At 39.9% G+C, this 23,281-nt stretch overlaps 1 non-coding gene across 1 annotated transcript; it reads right to left on the bottom strand.

The window, feature by feature from the left end:
• Nucleotides 1-13,251: 13,251 nt before the first annotated feature.
• Nucleotides 13,252-13,358, bottom strand: LOC141602870 (small nucleolar RNA R71). The gene has a single exon (XR_012524776.1). It is a non-coding gene; the product is annotated as a small nucleolar RNA R71 (small nucleolar RNA).
• Between the last annotated feature and the right edge of the window lie 9,923 nt (nucleotides 13,359-23,281).

Raw genomic sequence — 23,281 nt, 5'->3', positions numbered from 1 at the left:
GGAGATTATAACAATATGTCAAGTTTTGTCAGATCATAAAATTGTTCTTATGCGTTTTTGATCAAAATTGCATTTGTTTTGTTTCGTCAAAACAGTTTTCACGAGAATTTTTTTTGTACTCGATCGAGCATGTTTTTTATCGATCGAGTGGTTTTTCTGTCTTGTTTTTACTCGATCGAGTCCTTGCTGCACTCGATCGACCACTTTTAAAACCCTGACTGCTCGATCGAGACCTCCTCGTACTCGATCGAACAGTGTTGCTAATAAAAGTACTCGATCGACCTCCGGTTTAGTCGATCGAGCACTTTCTGTTTGGAAATCCTCTCGATCGACTAGCAGTTCAGTCGATCGAGCTCTTTTATTCCTCGGTCGAGCACTTATGTCCCTGGATCGAGTGATTTTTGGTTTGGCAGCTTTGAAAATTTATCCTTTTGTTTTAAATTTTCTTTTGGCCTTAATATGTACTTTATACGGATATTGTACACTCGCTATGATTGTGAAACGGTTCACACACGTACCATTAAGTTATTTTAAAGCGTATTTAAAGTAACGGATTGTATTAGATTAAAATTAAATTGATAGAAGCGGTTTTATCACATGAATTTTAATCATTAAAAGGTGGTTTGGATAATTTAACATAATTACGGAATTATGTCACGAATAAATTTGTTTTAGTTGATGCATTTTCTTTTATCGTTGATTTGAATCTTTGTGAATGCTTTATATTACGTATTTATTTATTTTACAAACGGTTGTAACTTAGTGTGGCCTTAGTAGAACGTGTTACCGTAATGATGGAACACGGTCTTGGTTGTATTTTGAGATCTCGTATCTCCGTTTTGGATTTTTCACTTGTAATTACAGTTTTTAATTAGAATGTAAATAGGTTTATATTTTGTAATTTTAATTGTAATTTTTGAGAAGACCAAAGATGGAGACCGGATGCTCACTCCCGCTACATGGATCAAGATGGAACATCAAGACAAGCTTCTCGGGTCCAACGGTGGATTCCAAAGTTGTTTTATGTTCTTTTTATTAGGATAGGCCACACTAGGAATTTTATTTACGTATTGCATTCTTTTATTTATTTTTCGCAACGATTATATGCATCATATTCCGCCTAAAAACCAAACCACCTATTTATTGCATGAAAACTGACACATATAGTGGTCACGAGTTAGTTTTTTTTTTTTTTTTTTGACATTCTCATGTCACATGATTTTAAGCCATCACCTAAATTAATTCATTCACGCAGACGCTAGTTATTCGTTCACTTAAAATGAATTATAATTTTGTTGATGGGATCTTCCTCGTATAAACCAAAATTGAGAACGGTCTTTATAGGTCAAACTCCAATGAGTCCCTTCTTCGTCGGTAGGCATAATATGACCCCTTCTACGTCGGGTAAGTTGGAACCGATTGACCTATTTTATCTCAACACTATGGTCACTCGTACGATCCTGTGATCATGGTGGACTATAGATAGGATTTACAGAAATCTATCGACCAAGAGTTCTTACGGAAGAATTAGCTAAACAGTTGGCTTATCAATTTACGGAAATTGAGTCTTGGGATCACTTGTATCATTCTTGAGGGAGATCAATTATGCAAGTGCTTGAGTCTACACGTTAAAATACATTTTAAATAGACTTAAATCACCTTGATGAGTTGCTTATTTCGTTTTGTTTTTCTTTCTTTTTCAGTGTAGATCACGAATTTTAAACTGCTAATAACAAATGGTGGTTCTACGATAACCCAATGCCAAGTGCCACATTGGACCGTGAGTCCGGCCGGATCTTCATGAATCGGATGAATCAGTCCACTCGACTGAAGAATGATGGATCAAACTTCGCGGATTGGGAGGCGGCATTACGGAATGCTGCCGCTGGTGACGGGAAGCTCAAATATCTATTAGAGCCCATCCCGGCAAACCCAGGTCCCACGGCTAGAGCTGCTGAAATCACCAAGTTTAATGATTTCTGTATGGAAGCGGGTGCGATTAAAAACGTACTCATTTTTGCAATGGAACCCAATTTGCAGAAACGCTTCATAGCCCATGGTGCAAACAAGATTTTCACCACGCTCACTAAGGAATTCTCGAAAGCACCGAGAATCGTGACCTATGAGCATACCACTCGCTTCTTTGATGCGAGACTCCAGAAGGGCCAACCAGTTAGCCCACACATTCTTAGCATGATTGAGAATGTCAAGAAGCTGGAGACCTTTGATTGTAAGATCAGCGAGAACATTGTGATCGACCGCATGCTTCACTCACTCCACGATGGTTTTTCGCAATTTAGAGCGAATTACTATATGAATGATTTGAAGAAAAGTCCCCATGAATTGCACTCCCTTCTCGTATGCACCGAGAAGGACATGAAGTTCAGTGGGAGCTTGAAACAGGATGTTCTCGTTGTGACAAACAAGGGGAAAGGTAAGGGCAAAGCTCAGGCAAACGTAGCGAGAGGTAAACCGAAGTTCAAGAAGTCGGGTTCAGGTAAGAGTGGACCTGGTGAGTCGAGCACCTCATCAGGCACGACAAAGAGCAAGAATGAAAACATGGAATGCCATCATTGCCACAAGACTGGGCATTGGAGGCGTACATGTCCTGTTTATCATGAGGACTTAAAGGCAGGTCGTGTTAAACCTGTTGGTATGTCTTCTTCTTCTTCTACTTTTATTCATATGATTGAGATTAACCACGCAAGTTACGGAACTTGGGTACTTGATACTGGTTGTGGTTCTCATCTGTGTAATCATGTGCAGGGGCTCCGAAACATCGAACCCCTCGTAAAGGGTGAGGTGGACCTGCGTGTCGGGAATGGAGCACGAGTGGCTGCCGTCTCGAGGGGAACATATGTGATCCACTTCCTAGCGGATTTGAGTTATCTTTATATAACTGCTATTATGTACCCAGTCTTTCGAAAAATATTATTTCAGTTTCTGCACTTGACAAACTTGGTTTTTCATTTGTAATAGAGAATAATTCTTGCATTTTCTCATTACACGATATGATTTATGGCAAGGCAGTCTCCATGAACGGAATTTATGTTTTAGATCAGACCACTGAAATATTACACGTAATGAATAAAAGGTTAAAGGTTGGTGACAAAGATCAAACGTATCTATGGCACTGCCGTATGGGACACATTAATGAGAAACGCGTAAAACTGCTCATCAAAAATGGAGCTATCTCGGCCTTTGATTTTCAATCATTTGGCACGTGTGAATCATGTCTCATCGGTAAGATGACTCGTATTTCCTTCAAAGGTGTTGGAATGCGCGCTGCTGACCTATTAGGACTCATACACACGGATGTATGTTGACCTATGTCAATCACCGCACGAGAAGGCTATAGGTATTTCATCACTTTCATGGACGATTTAAGTAGATATGACTATGTCTACTTAATGAAGCACAAAAGTGAATCCTTTGAGAAATTCAAGGAATACCAGAATAGGGTACATAACCTATTGGGTAGAAAGATTAAAACACTACGTTCAGATCGTGGTGGCGAGTATCTTTCTCACAAGTTTGATCAACACCTTAAAGACTGTGGGATTGCCCTACGATTAACTCCACCGGAACACCTCGGTTGAATGGTGTGTCCGAACGGAGAAATCGAACACTACTTGATATGGTTCGATCCATGATGAGTCACACCGTGTTGCCGAATCATTGTGGGGTTATGCTCTTTCTGTCATTTGCTCTAATACTTAACCGAAATCCGTCTAAAGCTGTTGACAAGACTCCATATGAACTATGGAAGGGAACGGTCCCTAACTTGTCCTTTATACGGGTTTGGGGCTGCGAGGCTTATGTCAAGTGGAGACACGAGGATAAGCTCGGCCCGCGATCGGTCAAGACATACTTTATAGGTTATCCTAAAGGATTACTAGGTCATTACTTCTATTCGCCAACCGAACAACGTGTTTTTGTTGCGGCTAGTGCGACATTCTTAGAGAAGGAATTTCTCGAGAATGCAAAGAGTGATAGAACCTTCGACCTATCGGAGATTCCAGAACCAAATACCGAGCAACTATTGGAGGAACCAATTCCTTCAATCCCGGCTGCGGTGAATATTCTTGAGGAACCTAGGAGGTCGGGAAGAGTCTCTATTCCTCCGGACAGATACATTGGTATGGTCGAGGAACATGACATAGATGACATTCTACTCTTAACGAGTAGTGAACCCGCAACCTATAAAGGTGCCATGACTAGTTCTGACTCAAAGCTATGGCGTGAGGCCATGCAATCCGAGATGGACTCCATGTATGAGAACAACGTGTGGGATCTTGTTGACTTACCTGCTAAGGTTCGTCCCCTTCAATGCAAGTGGCTTTACAAGATAAAGCATTCTGTGGAAGGTCAACAAGATATCTACAAAGCACGACTAGTTGCTAAAGGTTTCACCCAAGTGCCAGGTTTGCACTACGATGAGATTTTTGCACCCGTAGTCATGCTGCGTTCCATTCGGATTATCTTAGCGATTGCCGCCTTTCATGACTATGAAATTTGGCAAATGGACGTGAAAACCGCCTTCTTAAACGGCTTTTTGGAGGAAGAGTTGTACATGGTACAACCCGAAGGTTTCATCGATCCAGAACATCCTAAGAAAGTGTGCAAGCTTAAGCGTTCCATTTATGGACTAAAGCAAGCATCAAGGAGTTGGAATCATCGCTTCGACCAAGTGATAAAAGAAAATGGATTTACTCGATCGGTCGAGGAACCATGTCTATATATCAAGTCGAGTGGGAGCAAGATTGTCTTCCTAATATTGTATGTTGACGACATACTCCTGATTGGGAATGACATACCTCTCTTAACTTCGGTAAAAGTATGGTTGAAAAACCATTTCCAGATGAAAGATCTGGGTGAGGCACAAAGAATTTTGGGCATCCGTATCTATCGAGATAGATTACGTCGGATGTTATCTCTCAGTCAGGAGTCTTACATAGACAAAGTCCTAGAGAGATTCAGCATGACTAACTCCAAGAAGGGTTTTCTTCCTATGGCTCCAGGGGTGCATTTGAGCAAGTCTCAGTCACCAGAGACACCGGAAGAGAAAGAGCGCATGACACGGATTCCCTATGCTTCGGCTATAGGATCAATCATGTATGCCATGATATGCACACGTCCCGACGTGGCATATGCATTGAGTATGACAAGTCGATTCCAACAACATCCAGGTGAATCACATTGGTGGTGTCAAGAACATTCTTAAGTACCTACGGAGGACTAAAGATTGGGCATTGACTTATGGAGGCCCTCAAAAGCTATGCGCAGAACCGGATTCTACGAGATGCTAGCTTCCAAACGGATCGAGATAACTCGAAATCTCGATCTGGATTCGTATTTACTCTTAATGGCGCTGCGGTCATTTGGAAGAGTTCCAAACAAACTGTTACAAAGAGATTCTACGACCGAGTCCGAGTACTATGCCGCGTCGAAGCTACAAAGGAAGCGATATGGATGCGTCAATTCTTACATGGACTATCTCTAGTGCCTAGTTCGAATGACCCGATCACCATCTATTGCGACAATAGTGGTGCCATCTTCAAGCTAAGGAGCCAAAGTCTAGCAACAAGTCTAGACATGTACAACGGAAAGCTCATCTAATCCGAGATTACGTGGAGCAAAAGGAAGTAGTGATAGAAAAGATTGCTGAGATGATAACATAGCGAGATCCTCTCACTAAACCATTACGACAAGATAAGCATGAAGGGCATGTTAATTCCAAGGGAATTAAACGTGTTCCAAAGTTGTAGTACTCTTTTATGGATTAGATTCATTCGCTTTTGTACTCTATACGACATCATCGTTTTGATATTTTATATATATTTTGTTTTTCATGTGGATTTGTATAACAAATTTTGAACACCACAAAGTGAACTGAACAAACATTATATTTTTGGTCCTTAATTGCCCACATGAGCTGATAACTCTGGCAATTATTTTGTGACGTTGGTTGATGGTGGGTTCAACGAGCCATAAGTCAACCGGTTGTGACCAATCACAAAGGCGATTTATACGGATATTTCGTAGGACACAATTGTGACATCGACGTGGAGTCCTAAATGTTTTATAACATTCGGTGCCCGGTCGTGGATAGGACCTCCATGGTGATCCTAAGAGTCGATTCTTTTGACTATCGACTGTCTCTTGAGACTACGGCAGATTTTGGGTGACTTTGGTTTCTTTCTCACGGTCATCCGTAACAGGGGCCAAGTAGATTTTTTTCTGGGTCATTTCATGTTGTGCTTAGATCGGAAGGAGTCGAGTTGAAGGAAATATTCAGCCTTTATCGGGTACTCGATATTTCTCAGGGCCACTCGAGGAGTCAGAATCGAAATGCATGGCCATGCTCGGATACGGATTTGTTTTATCAGTTAAGTTACTCTCTAGTCGGGGAAACCACTCTAGATACAGATCGATTGTAAAATACGACCTTTGCGGATCCGGATCTGCAAATTGTTTTACATTGAGTGGGAGAAATTTTTAAATGAATATGAGAATCGGTTATCGCACATACACTTGTACGGACAAGTGGGAGTTTGTTGAGGCTTGTGTCCTCCAGTTAGTGCGGATAACGTCATTGCACATACACTTGTACGGACAAGTGGGAGCTTGTTGGGGTTGGTGTCCTTAACAATTAGTGCAAGGACTTATAAATCTCTAAAAGGATCAAAGGGCATACTTTTGGTATTATTATCAGTTGATCCACGTTTATCAATAACGGTTGGCTTGCTAGATAAGTTTGACGTTATTGTCATACAGATGGCGGTGATCAACTGGTCCCTAAAAGTCACACCTATAGGATACGTTTGAGAGATGTGACAAGTATGAAAATCTTTGTCATGTAGATGCCAAAATTGACTAACCTTGATTAGTCCGAGTTATTTGACTAATAATAAGTCAAAATGTGATATTGAGATATGTTATTTAATACGGATTAAATAATAATGGCTAAGACGAATTAAGCAGTTAATTCGTAAATTGAATGTAAGCGTTTTATATTTAATTAAATGGATATTGAAAATTAATTATACAATATTGTCTTTGTCGGACATGTATTAATACTTCAACTAATCCGTGTTATTAGTCGATGTATTAATAACCGATAACCGATGACAGTTTATAATAAAAACCCGTCATATACATTTTAGCATTTGGCGAACTGGACCTCGAGCTAAAAGTAAGAGGAAGTGGAAGCCCACTTCCCTATGAGGGCTCTCGGTTTTGGCCGAATTAGGAGAACAAAAGGGAGAGCCTTCTCCTTCCAGTTGACCTAATCATCATTAGTGAAAAACAATTAGGGTTTCAGTGCAATTTTCTCTGAAATTCCTAGATCTCACATCGTAAAACCTCACAAGAGCTTTCTCAATATTGCAAGTCAATTAGAAAGCATTTCTAGCACAAGGGCATAGTCTCAGACGGTCTTGGGTGCAACAATTAGGAGGGAATCTCTGTTGATTTCTGTTCTTTACGCCGCACTATAAAGGACCCGAGGTTGATTCTTTATCTTTGTCGTTTCTATATTGTATTTCGTTTATAACCATATTTCACATGTTAAATTTACGTTATAGTCCTAAATTTAAAGGGTCTTATACGGATATTACCCCACAAATGTCCCCAAACCGAACCTTTGCTCGTCCCGAGTAAAGAGGTGACAAAACTAGGACCCTTATTTAAACTAACCTACTAATATAGCCGATATGAGACAATTAGCGGGTCTCACTCCGCCCTTTCAACTCACAACAAGACAACCATGAGGTAGGATGCCTTCTTGCAAGGCAAGGTGTGGCTTGCCAAAATGGCGACACATCCAAGCATTAAAGCACACAAAATCAAGTAATGGATGCATCTACAAAAGAATAGCCACTTTCCTCATCTATGTGGCGGAAATTATCTAAAGGGGAAGCAATTCAAGGGTTTACACTCATTTATAGATATGGTTTCTTCAAAGCTTATAAGGATACCACTAAATCACCTCCAAGTTGTGGCAAACACTCTACTCAGGTACTCCATGGCAATGGTAAACAAAAGAGGAGATAAAGGGTCACCTTGCCTTAACCCTTTTGCCCCTTTGAAATGACCAAAAGTTTCACCATTGAGGACTAAAGAATAGGAAGCAGTTTGGATGCATTCCATAATTAACACAATAATCTGAGTAGGGAAGTTTAAATAAACCAACATCTGCTCTAAGAACCCCCAATTAACTGAATCATATGCCTTTTTGAGGTCTACCTTGAGCATAAATCTAGGAGAGATGGCTTTCCTGTTATAACATCTCACTAAGTCTTGACAAATTAGGATATTTTCCACAATACTCCTCCCTTGAATAAACCCACCCTGATTTTCACTGACAATATGAGGGAGGACCTTTGCCAACCTATTACATATCAACTTGGATATGCATTTGTAAACAACATTGCAACATGAAATAGGTCGAAATTGAGTGACACTATGTGGCATGTCACACTTGGGAATTAAAGAAACAAGGGTATGATTAATTTGTTTGAGGATCTTCCCAGACTTGAAGAAATCCTGAACAGCATCACACACAGTCCCCCCCACTATGTCCCAAGTGTCCTTGAAGAAAGCACTAGAATAACCGTCTGGCCCAGCTGCTTTAGAATTAGGGATAGAGAAGATAACCTGTTTAATCTCTTCATTTGTGACTGGGCTCAGAAGAAGGGAATGATGTTCACTAGTACAAATCTTTCCTTTCTGAACAACAGCGTTAGAAACATTAATAGTCTCACCAGATGTCCCCAACAAATCAGTATAAAAATCAATAAAGGCTTGCTGAATCTCCCCATTATCCTCACACAGGACACCCTGACTATTCTCAATCCTCATAACTCTATTCCTTATTTGCCTGCCTTTAATAATACTATGGAAATATTTACTGTTGGTGTCACCTTTCTCCACCCACATTGCTTTAGACTTCTAAATCAGAAACTCATGACAGGCATCCTCCAAAAATCTGACACTACTAGCTGCTTCCAGTTCAGAATGAATAAGTTCAGCATTTTGAGGTTCACTTCTAAGCTTAATTTGGATAGACTCCAAATACATTCGAGCCCTAGCAGCAGAATTCTCCACATCATCAAAATCAACTCTATTGAGCTCCTTCAGGGGTCTTTTAAGATGCTTCAACTTTTTAACCAAATTAAACATCTTAGTTCCAGGCCACTGTTTTCCCCAATTAATCTGCACACATTGAGTAAAGTCCATAGACTTACTCCACATGTTGAAATATTTGAAGCTCCTATTTCTTTTACCCACATCAATCTTCCTTTGTACTACACAGGGAGTATGGTCAAAAGTGCTTTCACAAAAGAAGTGTGCAAAAGCCTGAGCATTATCCCTCAACCAGTCCTGATTAACAAGTACTCTGTCAAGTCTGCTATAAACTCTGGTAGCCGATCATGCTTATTACACCAAGTATAAAGAGAGCCAGTAGCAGGACAATCCATAACCTCACACTCATCAACACATGCTTTAAAATCTTCTATTTCTTCAATTGTACTATTACCTCCTAATCTTTCTGAAGGAGATAAAACAGTGTTGAAATCACCACAAATCACCCAGGGCCCATGTACAGTTTTCTTAATCTCACACAACCTGACGCATAATTTTTTCCTCACTTGAGTATCATTGAAAGCATAAACCATTGTCACATAAAAAGTAGCCCCAGCAGCCAAATCATTAGCTTCCAAATGAATATACTGAGCATTGTAGTCTAGAATATGAACTCTAAACAAGGAAGGATTCCATAAGACCCAAATCCTCCCTCCCTTATGATATTGAGTATTAGTTGTTAAACACCAAGAACTACACAAATTATTCCTCACTGCATTTAGAGGCAAAGGCTTTACCTTTGTCTCAAGGAGGCCAAACAGTCCTATCTGATGAAGGGCAAGAAATTTTTTTATAGTAGATTGCTTAGATAGACTGTTCAACCCCCTGATGTTCCAAAATCCCCAGTTACTCATTACCCCCAACTGGAGGTAATGCACTACCATTTGTCCCTATTCCAACTTTGGGGGTAACATTGTTAATAGACTCTAAAAGGTTCGTATTCCTACTCTGATGAGAACCAGAGCCTGCTGCCATAATTTCTTGTCTATTGAGCCTAATAATTTTACGAGCAGGAGTATTGGCCATATGATACTTACCATTACTAGCCCAGGTCACATCAAAATTATTAGGTTTTTCATAAGGAGTGCACACATTAACAGATGGAGCTGGAGCCGGAGGAGACCCAACAGGAGTGCTACTGTTAACAGCAGCAGCCGGTTGCTTTGGCCTCCACTGCTTCTGAGGACCCTTCTGTGCAGGAACTTTTGAGTACCCCCCTTCTTTTCCTTTCTACACTTCGCTGTCTCATGTCCTATTCCTTGACACTGAGTACATAAGACTGGTTTCCATTCAAACTCCACTTTCAGACTAATTATACTACCATCAGAATCCATGAATTTCACATTACTAGGTATAGGTTTACCAAAAGGGACATCAATCATCACCCTAGCAAAACTTAGCCTAGTTTTTTCAGTTGTAGCACCATCACCCTAGGGTGTTTTATAAGTATTCTAACAAGCAAAGTCTTAAGAAGAAAAAGTATCTACAAGGGCCTATATACAATTGTCAAGCTTCCCAAATAGACGGTTTCACAAAATTTTTCTAATCATGCAAACTAAATGCCATGATGACACTAAGATATATACATCCTAATGCATATGCTTCTACCAACTAATATGCCAAATAATCTAAATGCAATCTGATGTGACCATAATTGGCGCATATTTAGCCCCCGAATTAGCCTTGTTCCCATGCTTTTTAGTGCTTATTTGGGTCATTTCTTATCTTTAGTTCTTTGTTTTGCATATTCTTTGAGATTTTGATCCCTTGGTAGGAAAGGAGTAAGAATCTTGCATTTTCATGGCAAAACGAGATTAAATTGATCGAATTCAATGACCAAGCATCAAGGAGAGACAAGATTAGAAGGCCTTTGTACATATTATAGTAGAAGAGCAAAGTTGAGAAAGGATCCTTGAGTCCCCAAGGAAATCCCCAAGGAATTTATGAAGAAAAGGGAAGAAAAGAAGAAGATTTGTTTTCGACGACAATCCGAGCGGATTGTCACCAATCCGTCCGTCCCGCAGCAGCACAATCCGAGCGGCTTTGCCTTAATCCGCTCGGATTCTACCTCCACAATCCGACCAGATTCCCCTGAATCCGCTCGGATTCCAACGCCAGAATCCGCCCGTCCCGACCCTATTCCGCCCGGATTCCAGCACAGCACGGATTGTCTTCTCCAAGCTACGAAGAAAGAAGCCCTTCTCTCGAAAAATACCGGGTCCTCCTTGCTCAATCTAAAAAGTGTAATTACTAGTTTAGCCCTTAGTTAACCCTAATGCATCCTCCCTAATTTCCACTATAAATACCCCATTAGTCTAATTAGAGGAGCATGTTCTTCTTATCAATAATTAGTGTAGTTAATATCAATCAAATCTCTCTTTAATATTGTAATCAAGTATTAATCAAGTTTTAATCCAAGTTTTAGTTCTTTAATCTCTCTTTTGTTCATCCTTTATTTTGGGTAATTGAAGATTATTTGGGTTATTGTTGGGAGATTGAAAACCTCTCAATCAAGCAATCAAGTACTTCTTTTATCTTTGCTTTATTATTGGAATCATTAGTAGGTATAATCTCTTAATCCCTTTTTAATTATTGTTAATTACTTTCATTTATTCATCATGTTTCATATTGTTGGTATGATTTACAACCTTGCTAGCATGATCAACATGATAATGAGTGAGTAGTCTCTTAGCTAGGGTTAATGGGTGATTAGGGGAAACCAACATGGGGAACGATTCATGCTTAATCTAATATGCTTTCATGTTTTATTTGCTTGCTTGTTTTGATCTCAACTCATGCACAAGTTATATTTGATGAAATGCTAAGCCTATGAATCCTTGCATTTACTATCATCTTCTATCTTTTCAATGAGACTTGTAAGACATAACCCAACTCGAGTCTCATTAGACCATGCATGTTGTTGAGTAGGGAAGATTAAGTCGACTTGTAGGTGTTGTACAATCTAATCGATCGGCCTCGGGACCCAAACTTTCCTAGGATTGTAAGATATAACCCAACTCAATCCATCACAACAATAATTGCTTGCTTATAATTTGAGAACATGTTTGTATGATCATATCCCATGATTCCCCTATGATCCCATGACACCCTATTGCGTTTAATCAATTGTTTACACCCCTTTTATTCATCTTGCTTGTTTATTTTCATTGCTATTTTAGTTTAGTGACCTTCTACATCAACCCAATTTGTGACACCCCTTAGACACCACTAGTTGCAATAGAATTCTCATTTCAATACCCGTCCCTTGGGATCCGACCTTTACTTACCTCTTTACTAATTGTAGAGTTGTTTGTGAAGCTATAAATTGTGTTTTGATTCGACCGTGACCCAACGACCACATCTTAATTTGTGAACACTTAGCGGGATCGCATCAAAAATGGCGTCGTTGCCGGGGACGGTGTTTACTTGATTTAGATTTCTTTTTATTGTTATTAGTTGTATCTTTTTTCGCCTTGAGGAAGTAAAACTCCTCAAGGTTTGTTCTAATTGTTTTCGAGTTGTTTGATATTTTGCATGTCTAGAAGGTTACAAGGTGATTTGTTACCTTTTGACCGTGAAATCGAAAGAACCTTGACGAACAATAGGAGACTTGTTAGGAGGAATTTAAGAGGTATTAGTGAAGTTGTTCAACCCACTAGTGAGTTTGTCAATCCTTTCGCAATAGAAGGAGAAGAGAACCCATTACACAATACCCCACAAAATCCACCTACGATGCCTAAATTCTCGTCGCACTCCGTACCCACCGAAGAGAATCTACCAAATGGTACTCCTACACCGCAACATCTAACCGGAAATTTTATTGCCAAGTCCGCCTTCATCCAATTAGTTGAGAGGAGCCAATTCGGGGGGATGCCTAGTGAGGACCCTCATTCTCATATGGAAACCTTTTGCGACTATTGTGATGCAATCTCTCAAACGGGCGTGACTCAAGACCAAATTAGATGGGTCTTATTTCCTTTTTCCTTAATCGGCACCGCGAAGCAATGGTTGAAGGGCCTTGATAAGGCCACCCTTGGAATAGATTCTTGGAAGAAGTTGGCTCTAGCTTTCTACAAAAAATTCTACCCACCGGAAAAGACTAACATGCTAAGAGCTCAAATTACGGGTTTTAAGCAAAGGGATGAAGAGTCTTTGTATGAAGCTTGGGAGCGGTTCAAGGGAATTTGCCGCTCATGTCCTCACCATGGACTTAACGAATGGTTTTTGGTGCAACAATTTTGGAATGGTTTATATGAAGATTCTAGGAACATTCTCAATATGGGATCAAATGGAATGTTCACCGAAGTTGATGACAATCAAACATGGAACAAGATTGAGGAAATGGCGGTCCATAACTCACAATATAGTAGACCTCGCAAGGCTACTAGAGGAGGAAAGCATGAAGTGGACTCCGTTACTCAATTGGGTGCTCAACTTAGTGCTCACATTGACACAATCAACTTGAAGTTTGAACAAGCTATGGCTAGACTTGAGGAAAACTCAAAATTATCAAAGCATCATGTTAATGCCATGACGGCATCCTCATCAATCCCAAGTGGGATATGTGAGAATTGTGGAACTTTGGGACATGACCAAGGTGAATGTAGGGGAACAAATGAACAAGAGAAGGCTTTCCAAGCATACAAGAGTGGTACCCCTTATTCCAACTTTTACAATGAAAACACCAAATTCCATCCAAATCTCTCATACAAAAGCCAAAATGTTCAAAACCCTCAAACAACATACACTCCACCACCCATGAGAAACCAAAATCAAAGACCCTTTTACAATCAAACCCAAGGTTACCAAAATCAAAATCCATACAATCACCAAAATGACCAAGGTTTTGATGTCCAAAAAAAGGTCCTCCAAATGCAAAATAATCAACAAGAATTTTTCACTCAAATGCAAAAAAGATAGCCAAGCAAAGGAAACCACCATCAACAACATTCTAGCTCACACCAAGATGTTGGAAACACAATTGACTCAACTAGCATCTTCAAGCTCACAAAGACAAAAGGGGCAATTACCACCTCAAAGTAATCCCCCTAGACATGAAACGGTTAGTACCATTCACTTGAGAAGTGGTACAAGGTATGAAGCACCGAAGAAGCAAGTTGAGGATGAAGTTGTGGAAGCTAGTGAAAAGGAAGAAATTGTGCAAAACTCCAAAGATGGAGAATCGTCAAAAGAAGAAAGTTCAAAGAAAAATGAAGACAAGGCCAAGGAGAAGGAGCCCATTGTGATTAGACTCCCTTTTCCAAGTCGGCAAGCCAAGCCCAAATTTGATGATCAACTTGGAAAATTCATGGAAATTTTGAAGAATTTGGAAGTCTCAATTCCTTTCACGGAATTAATCAATCACGTGCCGGCCTATGCGAAATACATGAAAGATATCCTCACAAAGAAGAAGTCGATCCGGAAGCTTGAGACTATCGCCTTCACTAAGGTGAGTAGTGCAATACTTCAAGGAGTTCACCTCCAAAACTAAAGGATCCGGGAAGCTTCTCAATACCGTGTACCATTGGCGACACGACGATCAACAAAGCCTTATGTGATCTAGGGGCTAGTGTGAGTGTCATGCCGTACTCGGTGAGTAAAAGGTTGGGGATGGGAGATCTTAAATGCACCAACATCACACTCCAAATGGCTGATAGATCGACGAAGACACCGTTAGGGATATGGAAAGATGTCCCCGTGCGAATTGGGAAGTTTTTCATCCCGGTGGACTTTGTCATTGTTGATATGGAGGAAGATTCCAACATTCCAATCATCCTAGGAAGACCTTTCCTACACACCGCGGGTGCGGTGATTGATGTGAAACATGGTGAGCTAACTCTAGAAGTGGGAGATGAAAGCATAACTTTTAATCTTGACAAGACTATGAGAGCTCCTCGTTTGCATGAACCATGTTTCATGATTGATCATTATAGCCGAAACGATGAAAGGAAGAAATCGGAACTCCAATGGAAGAAGAAAATTGAAGATGCTCCATTCAAAGAGCAAGTGAATTGTGACAAGGAGAGCTTGCAAAGCTCATCAAAATCAACCAAGGAAGAAGAGGATGGCCTCATTGGCCAAGAGAAGAAATTGGGAGAGTTGTCTCCATCTAAGCAAGAGATTTTCAATGATCAACTTAATGAAGTTTGTGGTCTTTGGGACGACGAATTTGAAGGAATCTTTAATCCCTACATTGGTAATGCCATCGATCAAGACCAACAAGGGCCACGGTCTATTGATAATCTCTACCATGCTAATGAACAAGCCTTCGATTACTTTTTCAAGGTGTTGAGCAACATCAACAACACCTTGGACATGCCCCCTTGACATCTCATCAAGAATGAGAGTTTGGTGGAGTCCTCCCTAAACTCCCTAACTTACATTTCAATTCTTGTATTGCATTTTTTTTTGTCATCTTTGGATTTTTATTTACTTTGATCAAAATAATTGTCATGTTTGAGAGAAGTGAGGGAGGGACTAACAATTTCAATTGATGTGTAGTGCTTTTAGCTTAGTGTGGGGATGGCAATTGCCTAGGCTATCCATGCCTTAGTAGTGCCCCCACAATGAAGAACACAAGACTTGAAGAAAGAATGGAAGAATGGTAAGGGAAATGCAGTGTGCACGGATGGAACTGAATCCGTGTACACAGGGAAAGAATCCGAGCGGATTCCTGAAAATCCGCCCGTCTTCAGTAATCCGAGCGTATTGCAGAAAAGACGCCCGTCCTGAACTGAGCTGAATTTTGAAAAATTCTTGATCGTGATCGAATCCGGGCCCCGAGAAGCAATCCGCCCGTCTTGTAGAATCCGCCCGTCTTGAAAGAAAGACGTCCGTCTTTGCAGCTGAGGAAAACAAGCAAAATTTTTCTGGACTGAAATCCGTCCGTCTTTAAGCAAATCCGCCCGTCCCGTGTTCAGCAAATCCGAGCGGATTGTCACCAATCTGCCCGTCTTTAGGCGAGTTTTGCAAAGTCCAGAAAGAGCAAAATCCGCACGGATTGGGCAGAATCCGCACGGATTGCCCCTGCAGATTCGAAAATTTCGGTCTCTTTAAAACCCCTCCCACCTTCATTCATTCATTCATTCATTCATAAACACTACCCACAACATCAAAACCCTCATCCTCTCCATCACAAAAACAAAAACCCTCAACAACATTCACCAAATACAAATCAAACCATCCCTCCAACAACAAATCAATCACTCCTTCTTCAACAAAAATCAAAACCAAGCACAAAATCTTCAACCTTTGAGTCGATTTTTGATTTCATAAAGGCAAACCCTTTCACCTTCAAATCGATTTGGGCATACTACAAATTGAAGATTTTTCATTCTTTTCTTGGTTAGTTCATCAATGGCAAGGACTAAGGGAGCAACAAAGGCAACAAAGGCACCAAAGGCTAAGGCACTCTCACAAAGGCAAAAGGCTCTTCAAACAAAGAAAGCATTGGCTATGGTGGTAGCAACACCAAACTTGGAAGTGCAACAACAACAACAACCTTCTATGGGAGCAACAACACCATCTACTCCGGTAATTGATCAACTTTTGCATTATCCGGAGGTAACTTTTATTTCTGATACCCATAGAAATACCTTTGTCAAGTTTGCTATGAAGTCATTACAATCCACCAAATTTATATGTGAAGATACCTTAGAAAAATTGGGTGTTCTTGAGCAAACTAGAGCCTTTTTCAATGCCATGGGGTTGAAGAAATTGTTTGAAACAAAGGAATTGACATACCCCTCCCTTACCTTGGAATTTTTAAGTTCTTTGAAAGTCACCAAAGTTCAGAATAGGGAGAATCTCGAGTTTCGTCTAGCTAATGTTAGTTGACGCATTACCTTTAGGGAATTGAGTGAAATTTTGGGTCTTAGTGATGAACCGAGTTATTTTAAGAGTTATGGAAAGTATGACCCCGAACCACTTTGGGAGGCAATCTCCGGGAAGAAATTTGAGGATTTTCATGCGATTCGTGCTCTTTTGGTCCACCATCCGGGCATAAGAGTATGGCACAAGGTCGTGGGTAACACCATAATTGCTAGGAAAGATACCAACCATTTCACAAGACTTGATTTTATTCTCCTTGAATCGGCTTTGAATATCGGAAGAGTACACACCAAGCCTTACAATTCTTTGAGGCTCTTGGTAGATAGATGGCTCAACATTGATTGTGGGAAGAAGGGCACGACCGTTATTGTCAATGGCGGCCTAGTCACTATCCTAGCCAAGCACTTTGATCCTAACTTCAATAAGGATAACAAGTACAAAGCAAAGGAGGGTGGCCATCTTGTTGATATGCATACAATGATTTACAAGTTCAAGTGGGTTGCCCATAACCCCCTTGACACTAAGTATGGATGGCTCACTAGTGAAGCTAGATCGTTCACCTTGCCTTCGAAGATTTGTCGTCTAAGCGTCCACCGGACCAATTATCTACTTCCCCTTTCCAAAGAGGCCGAGTATATCATTCAACAACAAAAGGGTGATCTTGAAATGCCCTCCTCTTCCATTGAAATACCACCTTACCCCTTTAAGTATGAAGAGTTCAAGCCGGAAGGAGTTGAAGTTGGGAAAGACTATGTGACTCTTCTCATGCAAGCAATGCACAAGCAAGCCTATGAAGATCGGAAAAATGCCTACTTGGCTCAATATCCACCCCTCCTACATTTAGCTAGGCAAGGACTACTTGATCCATCTTGTCCTTTGCCTCGTTGGGCGGATAGAGAAGTCCTATTTCCGGGTGCATCTAGGGTCGTTTTGGGTGACAATGAGGTTGTTGGTTATGATGAAGAAGTTGATGATAATATTGAGGAAGAAGCAAGTCAAGAAGAAAAGGATGGTGAAGATGATGATGAGGAAGATGAGGAAGAAAGTGAAGAAGCAAATGACAAGGAAAGTGGCAATGTGACCACGTCTAATGAGGGAAGTGATGTTGATAGCATGATGGAAGATTAGCAAGCCTTGGAGACTCCTACCCTCTCATTGTTTGTCTATTTCTCTCTTTGTATTTTATTTCATTTTGATCATCGTTGGAGTAGTCCTAGCCCCATTAGAGGACTCACACCTCGGTACCATTGAGGTGTTCTCATTTCATTGTTCCCATTTTCAAAATCCAAAATGACAAATTAGTTTCATGCATAGCATAGTGTGTGCATGAACTACACCCATCCTTGGACATTAGCAATAGTGTCTTACTCGGTTTGGGGAAGTTAATGCATACACAAAGGGAGGTAATCTAAATTATCCTCTCCGTCATAACAAAAACCATGCATCATGTAGTATAGCTTAGTGTAGATTGCATTTACTATAGAAATCATGCATCATCTTGCATAATTTCCATCATTTTTGGCCATTGAGGACAATGCCCATATTAGTGTGGGGATGGGAATTCTAACATTTAACTCTTATTCAAAAACCCAAAAAATTTGAAAAATCAAAAAATCATAAAAATTTGAAAATTCAAAACCCAAAAACATGTTTATTCCCTTTTGAAGTCTTGTATATATTGTCTTGTATATATTGTGTTTGTTCTATCCTTGTTCACATTGATTGACTACGCCGCATCCGAGACATGAGGATATTGAAGACCGCATGGTATGATCTTTCCAATCTCCTTTTTCCTCTTTATGTTAATGACTATGTGGCTTTATTTTGATTGATGCGGTATAACAATGTGAATTTAGGACTTGCATTTAGTTTATATGTCATATTAGTTGATAGAATCACTTGCATTAGGATGTCTATATTAGTTGCATCATGGCATGTAGTTGCATGTTAGAAATGTTTTGAAAAATGCCTATTTAGGAACTTTGACAAGAGCAACTAAGCCATTACAAATACTTGTTCAACTTAAGACTTTGCCTACTAGAATGGTTGTAAGACACCCTAGATAGTGTCATACTAGTGTCTTTTGACCCATGATCCAAGGCCTAGTCAAGGGTTTGCATGTGAGTCACCTATCCAACCCCGTGATGCGATGTAGACTTGGTTAACTTGCCTAGGTGACCTTGTTTGACCTTGTGGTAAGGCAACCCAAAAATATTTTCTATCAATAAGCTTGAAGTGCTCATTTCAATGAAATTTTGTCATGTGGAAGTAATGTAATGCCAAGGAAACCTCAAATGTTATAAATTGTTGAGAAATTTAAGTTGTTTTGATGGAGGCGTACCACTTCGATGTGCTTTGGTGTGGGATCCATTGAATTGGGCCCCCATACGGTTGTGAATTCGGCCGCCCAGAGACAGAGTGACTATCACCCCGAAAAGCTATTGTCTAGAGGTTAACCGGTTGCCTAATAAGCGATTGGCGAAAGCAAAGGACACTAGCCCGGAAGGGACAAACCCCATCTTAAATTTTTGAAATGTGAAAGTGAAATGAGGACAATTTTGAATACTAGTCATATCCACCCGTTGTGAATAAAGATTTGAGCATTTCATTCCCAAAAAGCCTTTTGTCAAGCCACTTGGTCGAGTTTGGGACGATCCATGACCTTTACTTTTGTAGAGAATTCGAGACTTGTCATGTCATATGCTACTAGCATCATAAGGATCATCATTCCACCACCATCTGATCGCTCTTGACGAAAGCATTTGGAAATTGAGGATGAAAGTAGTCTAGTTTAACACCATTTGGAGGTGATTTAGTGTCATCCTCTTAGACTTAGTAATTTGTTGAACTAGTATTTGTGAAGGATTACATGCTCTTAAATTTGTTCCTCTTTAGTGCCTCCGCCACTTGATGAGGGAGTGGCTATTCTTTTTGTAGATGCATCCTTTATGTGATTTTATGTGCTTAATGTTTGGATGTGTCGCCATTTTGGCAAGACCCACCTTGCCTTGCAAGAAGGCATCCTACCTCATGGTTGTCTTGTTGTGAGTTGAAGGGGCGGAGTGAGACCCGCTAATTGTCTCATATCGGCTATATTATTAGGATAGGTTAGTATTGGTCCTAGTCTTTGTCACCTCTTTACTCGGGACGAGCAAAGGTTCGGTTTGGGGATATTTGATGTGACCATAATTGGCGCATATTTAGCCCCCGAATTAGCCTTGTTCCCATGCTTTTTAGTGCTTATTTGGGTCATTTCTTATCTTTAGTTCTTTGTTTTGCATATTCTTTGAGATTTTGATCCCTCGGTAGGAAAGGAGTAAGAATCTTGCATTTTCATGGCAAAACGAGACTAAATTGATCGAATTCAATGACCAAGCATCAAGGAGAGACAAGATTAGAAGGCCTTTGTACATATTATAGTAGAAGAGCAAAGTTGAGAAAGGATCCTTGAGTCCCCAAGGAAATCCCCAAGGAATTTATGAAGAAAAGGGAAGAAAAGAAGAAGATTTGTTCTTTGATCGACAATCCGAGCGGATTGTCATCAATCCGTCCGTCCCGCAGCAGCACAATCCGAGCGGCTTTGCCTTAATCCGCTCGGATTCCACCTTCACAATCCGACCGGATTCCCCTGAATCCGCTCGGATTCCAACGCCAGAATCCGCCCGTCCCGACCCTATTCCGCCCGGATTCCAGCACAGCACGGATTGTCTTCTCCAAGCTACGAAGAAAGAAGCCCTTCTCTCGAAAAATACCGGGTCCTCCTTGCTCAATCTAAAAAGTGTAATTACTAGTTTAGCCCTTAGTTAACCCTAATGCATCCTCCCTAATTTCCACTATAAATACCCCATTAGTCTAATTAGAGGAGCATGTGCTTCTTATCAATAATTAGTGTAGTTAATATCAATCAAATCTCTCTTTAATATTGTAATCAAGTATTAATCAAGTTTTAATCCAAGTTTTAGTTCTTTAATCTCTCTTTTGTTCATCCTTTATTTTGGGTAATTGAAGATTATTTGGGTTATTGTTGGGAGATTGACAACCTCTCAATCAAGCATTCAAGTACTTCTTTTATCTTTGCTTTATTATTGGAATCATTAGTAGGTATAATCTCTTAATCCCTTTTTAATTATTGTTAATTACTTTCATTTATTCATCATGTTTCATATTGTTGGTATGATTGACAACATTGCTAGCATGATCAACATGATAATGAGTGAGTAGTCTCTTGGCTAGGGTTAATGGGTGATTAGGGGAAACCAACATGGGGAACGATTCATGCTTAATCTAATATGCTTTCATGTTTTATTTGCTTGCTTGTTTTGATCTCAACTCATGCACATGTTATATTTGATGAAATGCTAAGCCTATGAATCCTTGCATTTACTATCATCTTCTATCTTTTCAATGAGACTTGTAAGACATAACCCAACTCGAGTCTCATTAGACCATGCATGTTGTTGAGTAGGGAAGATTAAGTCGACTTGTAGGTGTTGTACAATCTAATCGATTCGGCTCCGGGACCCAAACTTTCCTAGGATTGTAAGATATAACCCAACTCAATCCATCACAACAATAATTGTTTGCTTATAATTTGAGAACATGTTTGTATGATCATATCCTATGATTCCCCTATGATCCCATGACACCCTAGTGCCTTTAATCAATTGTTTACACCCCTTTAATTCATCTTGCTTGTTTATTTTCATTGCTATTTTAGTTTAGTGACCTTCTACATCAACCCAATTTGTGACACCCCTTAGACACCACTAGTTGCAATAGAATTCTCATTTCAATACCCGTCCCTTGGAATCCGACCTTTACTTACCTCTTTACTAATTGTAGAGTTGTTTGTGAAGCTATAAATTGTGTTTTGATTCGACTGTGACCCAACGACCACATCTTAATTTGTGAACACTTAGCGGGATCGCATCACAATCCTAAATTCACATTGTTTTTACCGTATCAATCAAAATAAAGCCACGTAGTCATTAACATAGAGAGGAAAAAGGAGATTGGAAAGATCATACCATGCGATCTTCAATATCCTCATGTCTCGGATGTGGCGTAGTCAATCAGTGTGAACAAGGATGAACAAACACAATATATACAAACAATATATACAAGACTACACTACAAAGGAAATGAACTTGTTTTTGGATTTTTCAATCTTTCAATTTTTTTGTATTTTGTTTGAATGAAATTGAAGGACATATTTTTGTGTTTTTCAAATTTTTAATTTTTTATCATTTTTGTTTAAAAAGCTCAAGTTAGAATTTCCCATCCCCACACTAGTATGGGCATTGTCCTCAATGGCCAATACGATAGGATATTATGCAATTTATATGAATATGCATGATTTCTAAGCTAAATGCAAATGATATATAAACAAGAGTGAATGCAAACTAAGCTATGCTATATGATGCATGGTTTTTGTTATGGTGGAGAGCATAATTTAGATTAGCTTCCAATGCATATGCATAAACTTCCCCAAACCAAAATAGACACTATTTTTAATGTCAAAATTTTTGGGGGAGTTCATGCACATGGAATGCAATGCATGAAACTAAAATTTGTCATTTTGGATTTTGAAAGTTGAGAACAATAAATATGAACACCTAAATGAAGCCAAGGTGTTAGTCCTCTAATGTTGCTAGGACTCCACAAAATGATCAAGATAAAATAAAAACAAGAGAAGTAGACAAACCATAAAGGAGGTGTAAGAATGTAGGAGCCTCCAAAAGTTTGCTAGTCCTCACCCATCGTGTAATCATCATCATCTTTTTCCTCACTTGAGGCATCATCAACCTCCATGGATGTGGAGTCATGTCCACTCTCACTTTCACTCTCTTGTTCTTCCTCACTTTCCTCTTCTTCTTGAACTTCTTCATCTTCACCTTCTTGGTTACCATTCTCATCAACAACCATCTCCTCTCCACCCGGTCTGCCACCACTAGAAGTGTTAGGAAAGAATACCTCCTTATACGCCCAACTAGGCAAGGGACAAGATGGATCGAGAAGTCCTTGTCTAGCAAGATGTAGGAGGGGCGGATATTGGGCCTTGTAAGCATCAACTCTATCATTGTAAGCTTGTTTATGCATTTCCTTAATTAGTAGAGTCAAGTAATCATTTCCCGCCTTGGAATTTTCGAGGTTGAACTCGTGGTATTCAAATGGATAAGGTGGGGTGACAATGGAGGAGGAGGGCTCGGTAACTTCTTCCCCTTGGTGTTGAATGATGTATTCGATCTCTTCGGAGAGTGGGAGAAGGTAATTCAGTCTATGACCATTCAAGCGGTAAATTTTG

This window comes from Silene latifolia, chromosome 9, assembly GCF_048544455.1.
Source record: "Silene latifolia isolate original U9 population chromosome 9, ASM4854445v1, whole genome shotgun sequence".
NCBI lineage: Eukaryota > Viridiplantae > Streptophyta > Magnoliopsida > Caryophyllales > Caryophyllaceae > Silene > Silene latifolia.
This window is presented reverse-complemented; position numbering and strand designations above follow the sequence as displayed.